Source organism: Otolemur garnettii, unplaced genomic scaffold (assembly GCF_000181295.1).
Source record: "Otolemur garnettii isolate 467f Iridium unplaced genomic scaffold, OtoGar3 scaffold00451, whole genome shotgun sequence".
Taxonomy (NCBI): domain Eukaryota; kingdom Metazoa; phylum Chordata; class Mammalia; order Primates; family Galagidae; genus Otolemur; species Otolemur garnettii.
The window spans coordinates 10558-19784 of record NW_003852846.1 but is presented as its reverse complement, the minus strand read 5'-3'; positions in this window follow the sequence as shown (position 1 = coordinate 19784).

Below are 9227 nucleotides of genomic sequence, written 5' to 3'. Positions count from 1 at the left end.
TCCATCTGTCAAAGTGAGTTTGAAATCTGGTAAACATTGATGACTATCAGCTTTGTGACCCAGGAGAAATATTGATATTCCTGTGCCTGATTGTTGGCAGACTTTCTTTCTGCAGTGGGTCTTTGAAGTCATATCCAGGACAGGACAGAATTTATTAGACAGAAAAAAATACAGAAGGAATGAAGAGTGACAGATCCTCTGGCTGGGGGCTGGAGTTGGGGGAGTCCCAAGTGGGATATCCCTTCTGGGTGTGAGGCTACTCCAGATGTGAACGAAAGGAAATGGAGTCCAGGTTCTGTGTGGGCACATGGTCATTTATTCACTCAGGTGTGAATGAGCTGAGTTCTAAAGGCAAGTCAGTGTGAAGGGCAAGGCAGAATGAGAATATAAGGGTCAGTTTTTCCCTGATGGTGCACTCATCTCTTTCTGGGCAGGACTTGTGCACTCGGCCCTATGGTGGGCCTTTGTGTTCAGTTCTATTTTGGGGGGAATTTGCGCTCAGCCCTATTATCCCAGTCTTATTAGTCTATTATGAGGATTCAGGATGATGGAAATGGTATGTCTTTGACTGCTTCTTGCAGATTGAGGGTCGTAGTGGACTGCCTATAAAGGACAAAAAGGGAGCAAGGAGGGGGTGGTAATCCCAGGTGGTATTCCCAGGTGGTATTCCCAGGTGGTGTTCCCAGGTGGTATTCCCAGGAACATTCCCAGGTCTCCAGTCTGAACTGTTTCATATCCATGTAGGGCAAGAATATGAGCAGTTGTTACATGAGTGACTGCCTGGTCAATAAATCAGGAGATGACAAAGAGGATTACTGGTCCAAAACTGAGAATGAGAAAGAGCATAATCTTGTGGTCCTAAAATAGGAATTAACCACAGAGGTCAGGAATCAAGTAAGCACCAGGGATTAGATGGTTAAAGATTTGTTTTTCTCTGTTTGATTTGTTCTCAGAGTTCCTGTACTTTGCCTGTGTTCATTCCTCACCAGTTGACAAAGAAACAACATTCTTCTCCCAGAAAAAGTCATGTGCCTCCTTTTTCTGCTTTAAGTAAATCGAAGGCTTACTGATTTTGGAGGACTACTGCAGCTAAAGAATTAATTTGGGATTATAGGGTAACTAAAGAGTCAACTACCTTTTCCATATCTTCATGTAGTTCTAGGGAAGAGTTGGTAGTAAAAGTGAGTTAATGCCTGCAATGCCTGTGCCAAGTCCAGCCACCATGCCTGTTCTGAGGAGTATAGGGAAGAAGAAGGTTCTTTTTTATCTGGAAGTAGGAGGATGCATCAGGGCCTGAGTTACAGATTAGTCCTTCACCAAAGAGACTTGGGGGGTGAGGAAAACTTGGGTGCAAAGACCAGAGTGGTTTGTGGGTGTAGGCACCAATAGATGGAGCAGCCACAGAGGTAAAATATTCTCCAAGGGCACAGGAGAAGTTCCAGGGGTCCTCAAACTTTTTAAACAAGGGGCCAGTTCACTGTCCCACAAACGGTTGGAAGGCCAGACTATAGTTTAAAAGGACAGTCAGTGGCAGCAAAAACACCCGGTGGGCCGGATAAATGTCCTCAGCAGGCCGCATGTGGCCCGCGGGCTGTAGTTTGTAGCGGGCTGACAGACAATGGTGAAGTTGACTTCAGGAACAGAGATCAGTTTTTTTTAAATCTCCTTTACTGGTGATATTGAAGCAAGTTAAACTGGCAGAGACTAAGGAGAGAAAGCCCATAGTTTGGGGGTGGGACAGAGTTGTATTATTTTCTGTCAGAATGGAAGAGTTATATTTGTTGCTTATAGGTATGGGATGGAAAAGATTTTGGTATAAAGAAAGGCATATCCAGCATCCTGGATTGGAAGAGAGGAAGAGTTCAGGGCAGCTGAAAGTAGGTGTTTAAAAGCTAGGGAATAAGGGAATATTGTTGTAGAACTTACAGGACAGTGAAGTCTAATCCTTTATAGGGCCGAAGGGTTGTACTGGAAGAGAGGAGGTTTTTTTATGAGTTGTCCTATTTCTTGCTGATGTGCTATGTCCTGGGATCCTCCTCTATCTGATAATATTATATGCACGAGGTACATATAGTAGACAGTAGTCCTGACTTCACCTCTGGGGCATCCAGTGCCCGTTATTTTGCTAGTTCAGTACCTCTTTCCTCCATAAGAACATCTAGAGGCTTGGGTAACATCATAACCGTGCATTGGCATGTAAGTGTGGCTAGTGACAGAGGGGGCCTGAAGTAAGAATCAGGCATAGTTGACATGAGAATAGGAGTTGGTAAGGTATTCATGGAGATGCAAGGTTTGGTTGGTAAGACAACCTGTTGGGGTTGATGGGTAGGGGAGAAGGGCCAGGAATGACAGGAGTAGGAAGAGAAAAAATTGGATTTCCACAGGGGGAAAGTTTTGGAAGGCATCTTATAGCCAAAGATCTTTAAAAGCATCAAAGTGGTCATCCCAGGTTTGAAAGTGTGGGAGTAGCCAGGCATCTTGGGAAAAGTTATGGAGAAAAGGGAAGAAGCAGGGAGGAATGTTACAAATTTGTGGGGACATGGACTCTTTGGGGATCCTGGTGAGTTTTAAGAGGTGAGGGACAGTACTTGCCATTTCCAGTGCGGGTTTTCCAGTGTTGAAAGTTTTTCTGTAGGACACAAGGGCATTGAACTGTCTATTTGGCTTCTATATCAGCTTTTTGGTTGCCTATGGGAATTGGATCTGTTTTATGATAGTGGTCTTTACAGTGGATGCTGGCCACTTCCTTTGGAAAAGTGGCCCAATTCTTGAGGTTTTAATTGAATGTGGCATTGACAAAAGAGGATCTTGCATGATAAAGAATCCTCTTCCTTGCCATGTGGCTGCATGGTGATGGATTATGTGCAAAGTGTACTTAGAATCTGTGTATATGTTAATGGAGTGGCCTTGTGCACGTTATAAGGCTTTAGTGAGTTTCTGTTCAAGTCTCTTGCCCACTTATAAATGGACTTCTTTGCTGTTTTCTTGGGTTTTTCTTTGTTTTGTTTTGTTTTTTGAAACAGAGTCTCACACTACCCTCCTGGGTAGTTTTCTGGCATTATAACTCATAGCAACCTCAAACTCTTGGGCTCAAGTGATCCTCTTGCCTCAGCCTCCCAAGTAGCTGGGACTACAGGCACCCACCACAACACCTGGTTATTTTCATAGATGGGGTCTTTCTCTTGCTCAGACTTGTCTTGAATTCCTGTGCTCAGAAAATCTACCAGTCTCAGCCTCCCATGGTGTTAGGATTATGGGTGTGAGCCACTGCACGCAGCCTGTGTTTTCTTGTGGTTTGATTTGAGTTTTCTGTAGATTCTAATTATCAACACATTGTGAGATTCATAGAATGCAAATATCTTCTGTAGAGATCCTTTGCATCCTTTGTTAGATATATTCCCAGGGGTATTGATTAGTAGAAGTGATCTTGTGGGAAGAAGATATATGGCAAAGCCTACCTTGGCAGTGGAGTCAGCAGTGGGTCTTGGAGAACTGCCATCAATAAACTAGGTGTCTTCAGGATTAGGTAAGGGAAAGAAGGAGATGTTAGAAAACGGGTGTAGTGTTACCATGACTAAAGGTCAGCAATCATGGAATGAGTTCTGAAAAGTGTGCGAGTCATGTGAGTGGAGGGGAGCAAATGGAGATGAAGGGTTATATGTGGGGCCAGGGAGAAAGTGGAGGTTAGTGTTTTCTATAAAGAAGATTAGGAGGTGGGGTTAAATGAGGTGCAGAAAGTAAAGATAATAAGTGTTGGTGTTTTACATGGATGGAATGTTATGAGGGGTAAGTAGACATGTGGGGACATGATGGGTAAGTTTCTTGGCCTCTAGTAAAAGGATGGACATGGTTGCCACAGCTTCTTGGCAAGGGGGCCAGCCCAGGATTGTGAATTCTCTTTGTTTTGAGAGGAATGCTATTAGAAGGTCATTATTGTCAGGTTTCTGTGTTAGGACTCCTACTGCCCATCCTTGGTGGTCTGACACTGAGAGGTAAAATGGATAGTGGACATCAGGGAGATTGAGGAAGTGTTTTCAGAACAGGGAGGATTATAGGGAGAGGAAGGAACTTGACCAAAGATGGTGCAGGTCTAGGTGGTCCGTTGAGGGGTCTTTAGCAATGATGTATAGAGGTTTAGCTGAGGCCTTGAAGTTGGGAATCCAGGCTTTAAAATACCCTACAACCCCCAGGAAGAAGAGATCATTTTTTGTTAGGAGAAGGGGTATGGAGTAGATGGCCTGAATGTAGTCAGAGGGAATGAGTTTTTCTCATTCCTACAACAGCAAGAGTGGTATTGGACAGAGGAGAGGTTGACCATGCTTGGAAGGGGACACTCTATACACCTTGGTGGCAAGGAAAGGGAGTAGGTGAATGGTGTCTTGTTGGGAAGCACTAGGGGAGTGGCTACATAAGAAAAGGTCATCTATGTACTGAAGAACTCAGGAATTTTCTGGTAAAGTTAACTGCTTCAGGTCGACCTGAAGTTCCTGACCAAAGTAATGAGGACTGTCTCTAAATCCTTGTGTGAGAACTGTCTAGGTGAGTTGTTGGCTGGTGGAGAAATCACAGTCAGTTCAGGTGAAGGCAAAGAAGGGTTGGGAGAAGTCATGGATGGGTATGGTAAAAAAAGGTATCTTTGAGATCTAAAACTGTATAATGGGAGGTATTGGAAGGAATGGTAGATGGGTGGGTATAGGAATTAGGGGCTACTGTGTGAATAGAGTGAACAATTTCCATGATGGCCCATAAATTTTGCATTAACTTATATGAATCATTGAGTTTTTATTAAGCCATTGAAGGAGGAAAGTGCTGTAGGGGGAGTTAGTTGAATTGAGAATACCGGCCAAGAGCAGGTTGAGGATAATAAGTTCTTTAATGCCCCTCAGGGATGCCATGGGGAATAGGTATTGTTTAAGGAAAGGATATGAAAGTTGGGGTTCAGAAGGCATTGAGAACGGGTGAATGATGGAAGGATATAGAAGGAAGAGAGGTATCCACACAATGAGGTCTATGGGAAATTTGGATTAAGAAAAGGGAGGGATTTTAGGGGAGGGATTAGAGATGAGTAGGATGGGTAGTGAGAGCTGGGAGTCAGGGTATTGTCAGGGTTGCTTGTAATTTTGAGAGGATATCATTACCTAGTAGGAGATGCTGCATGAGGGAATTATAAGAAACGAATGTAAAAAGAGTGTCCAGAAAGTGAGTTCCACATGGGTGGGGCAGCATGAAGGTGCAGCAAATTGTTGTTAATACCCACCACTGAGATTTCTGTTTTTTGTAATGGACCCTTGAAAGAGAGTAGGGTGTAGTGAGGGGCCCTAGTATCAAAAAAGAGATTTATATACCTTCTAGTAGCAGAGTTACCATGAGTTCAGTTTTAGTGATTGTTCAAGGGGCCTCTGCACCACCAGGACCCATCAATCTTCCATGGCCAAGGTCAAGAAATTGGGGTATTCATTCTGGTTCTGAGAGTGACTGCAGACTGGATCATCAGAAAGACCTGAGGAGTCAGACTTCCACTGAGGACCTCCACAGGCTGGACTTGGATTGGAGGGATGTTGGATTTGGGCATTTCCTGGCCCAGTGGCCAGTTTTTATACACTTAAAACATGGTTTGGGGGGGGAGGCTTTCTTTTTCCAGATTGTCTGGAGAAGTTTCAAGAACTAGGTGGGGCTTGTCTAATGGCAGAAGCTAATAACTGGAACACTGATAGGTGCTGCCGTTTAGAGTCTTCTTTCTTATGGAAGACCTTGAAGGCCAGGTCAATGGAATCTCAATGGGGATTTGAGGGCCCTGGGGGGGATTTTTGAAGTCTTCTCCAGATGTACAGATTGGGTACAGATTGGGAGATAAAATGCATGTTGATAATGAGCCTGCCCTTGTTGCTCTGTGGTGATAAGGCAGTATAGTGATGGAGGGCTTCATTAAGATAGGCTAAAAAACTGGGCAGGATTTTCATCCAATTTCTGGTTTTTTGTTTGTCTGTTTGTTTGTTTGTTTGTTTTAGTTTATCATAATTGACTACCTCATGGGTTGCTTTTCTAAGTCTCTCTAAGAGACACTGGGCCATGTGTTTATGGAGGAGGACTCCAGGAACATCAGTTTGGTAATTCCAATTGGAGTCTTCCTGGAGGGTGGCCCTAGCACCCTCTGATTGCTTTGGTCTGTTCTTTGTAGATCTCTGACATGGACCTGGGCCTGGGTCCAGACCTATTCCTTCTCCTCTGAAGTTAGGGTGGGGGTGAGTATAACAGGACAGATCATACTATTGAGTTAGATATATGAATACTTGAGTGTATTTTGTGGGATCTGTGGAGAATGAACCTAGTTTCTGACTTATGCGGGACAGGTCTGAGAGAGAAAAGAGGACATGAACCCTGTGATACCTTCTGTTCCCACAACTTCTTGGAGGGGGTACAGAGGTTGTGGTGGTCCAGAAGTGGAAGGTCCAAAGGTGTGGCCAGATCCAATATGAGATGGGGAAGTTGGGTCCACCATATTTTCTTTCCTGCCTGCAGGCAGTGGAAGGCAGAAGGAGGACAGGGTGGAATTTTGAGGGTAGAGAGGAGGCTGAAGGGGAAGGTTGTGGGGGAGGCAAAAGGGGAACTTTGTCTGCTGGGTTGAAAGAAGATAGGGGAGAGTTGAGAGGTTGAAGGGGTTCAGGGAGGGCTAGCTTGCCCCATGCAAGCAAAATTTGAGAAGGTTCACAAGATGAACACAAAGAAGCAATGTTCCAGAAGAGGAGGAAGTCCTGGATGTAAAAGACTTCTGACCATTTATCCAGTCTCTGATGGTAATTATGAAGGTCAGTGAGGATTGAAAGGTACAAGGTGCCATTTTCTTTCGTTTTTTTTTTTTTTTTTTTTGCAGGTTTTGGCTGGGGCTGGGTTTGAACCTGCCAACTCCGGCATATGGGGCCAGTGCCCTACTCCTTGAGCCATAGGTGCCACCCAAAGGTGCCATTTTCAAGTGCTTGTGAACCATTGTCTGGTTTGTATATAGACCAAGTAGTATTACAGAAAAAGATGCTATGTTTAGGTTTAAGGTTAGGATAAAGGTGTGGAAGCTGAAGATGAGTTAAGAGGCAGCCTAAAGGTGAAGAAAGGGGAACCCTTTCTGAGGGTTACTGAGTGGTCCCCATAAGGGAAATAATTGGAGTTAGAAAATAAATGAGGCTCAAGGGACGATGTAAAGGGAACATATAAGGAGGAGTGGTAGGAGATGACAATGCCAGGGGCTGGGAAGGTTACCGTGCATCCTTGACAAACCTCTAACCAGCCTAAAAAGAGTGATCCAGACTGGGGTGAGGTATCCCCCATGCACTAGGCATTGCACAGGCAAGTCTGATATGTCAGGGTTAGTCTGTGACCCACTCCAGATTTAGGAACCACAGACTATCGGAATTTTTGGCCCAGAAATGGAGGAACAGAGAGAGAGGAGTTGGAGTGGAGAGTAAATGAAAGAGAATTTGAAAGGCTCAGAGAGGAGCTATAAGAATTGAAGAAGAGAATAAGAGAAGGAGATCCTAAGGCTCAGAGAGAGGCTATAAATAAATGCTCACCTCACTAATAAATGGACAGATTCCAGGAGGTATTGGAGGAGTGCCCCCAATTCCCTTCATCCTATGGGAATAAGAATCCATCTAGTGAGGAAAGAGTCAACAGTGTGTATCTCAGTCTGAAATTGGTCTGAAATTCTCTTTAGCTGGATCTTTTCCTTGTTTTGGATCAGGGTGAGATTTGTTTCATAGAACATTTTGGAGAAGATTACCTCCTCAAGTTTTTTGGAATAGTTTCTGTAGTTTGGGAATAAACTCTTCTTTGAAGGTTTGATAGACTTCTGGTGTGAAGTCATCTGGATCAGGGCATTTTTTGGTTGGGAGATTTTTTTATTCTTTTTTGATCTCAGTGCTTGTAATTGGTCTGCTCAGGAGATCTATTTCTTCTTGTTTAAGTCTAGGGAGAGGGTGTGATTGCAAGCATTGATCCATTTCCTTCACATTGTCAAATTTCTGGGTGTAGAGTTTCTTGTAGTATTAAGAGATAATCTCTTGTATCTCTGTGGCATCTGTTGTTATTTCCCCTTTCTCATTTCTGATTGAAGTTACTAGAGATTTTACTTTTCTATTCTAGTTAGTCTTTCAAAGGTTTATCTACTTATTTACTTTTTTAAAAAAACAACTTTTTGCTTAATTTTCTGAATATTTTTTCGTTTTCAATTTCATTAATCTCTGATTTAATTTTGGCTATTTCTTTTCTGCTGGGTTTGGGCTTATATTGTTCTTTTTTTTCCAAATCCATAAAAAGTTTTGTGAGTACAGTGATGCCCTCACTTTCTGTTTTTCCAATGGAGGCAGCTAGTGGAATCAATTTTTCTCTCAAGAAAATTTTTAGTGTATCCTACAGGTTTTGGTAACTGTGTCTTCACTGTTGTTATGTTTGGGGAATTTAACAATTTCCTTTTTGATCTCTTCCCAAACCCAACTATCATTCAGCATAATGTTGTTTAATTCCCATGCGTTTGTGTGAGGATAAACATTTTTTTGTTGGACCTGAGTTCCACCTTTAGAGCCTTGTGGTCAGATGAGAGACATAGTATAATTTCTATTCTTTTAATTTTGCTGAGGTTTGATTTGTGTCCCTGGGCGTTTCATGGCTCCCAGCAGCAACTTCTACCACACGACCATAGAAAGGTTGCCTGTTGTGTCAGAATTCCATCCCTCTGCCCTGGTTCATGCACAGTAACCAGAACCCTGCTACTTTGCAGGGCACCTGAACCACAGCACCAGGAAAAATTTTTACTTAAAACACAGTCTAGCTAACTCTTGTTTCTCAGTTGATCTAGGAGAGCTCTGCTGAACTGTGTTCCTGAATCTCCATCTTGCTCCACCCCGACATGTGTGTTTTCTTCTTGTTCATTTCCATACCCTATTTATTCCTTTCATTTCCCCCTTTTCTTGAAATTTCCTTGTCTCTGGGCGTGGGCACTGGAGTGGCCTTTTGGTACAGGGGCAAAAAGAGGAGAGAAATAAAGAATGAGAATGGAGAAGGGAAAGAAAAACTAAAAAAGGGTGAAAGAAAAAAAATGAAAACAAAGAGAGAGGAATGATGGAAAGAGAAAAACTGGAATAATAGTGGTGTATGGCAAGGTATGTGTGTGCTGACCCCCACCCACAATTCCAGGACTATGTGTGACTGGGGTGGTTGGCTTTCCTGAGGTCAGGAGC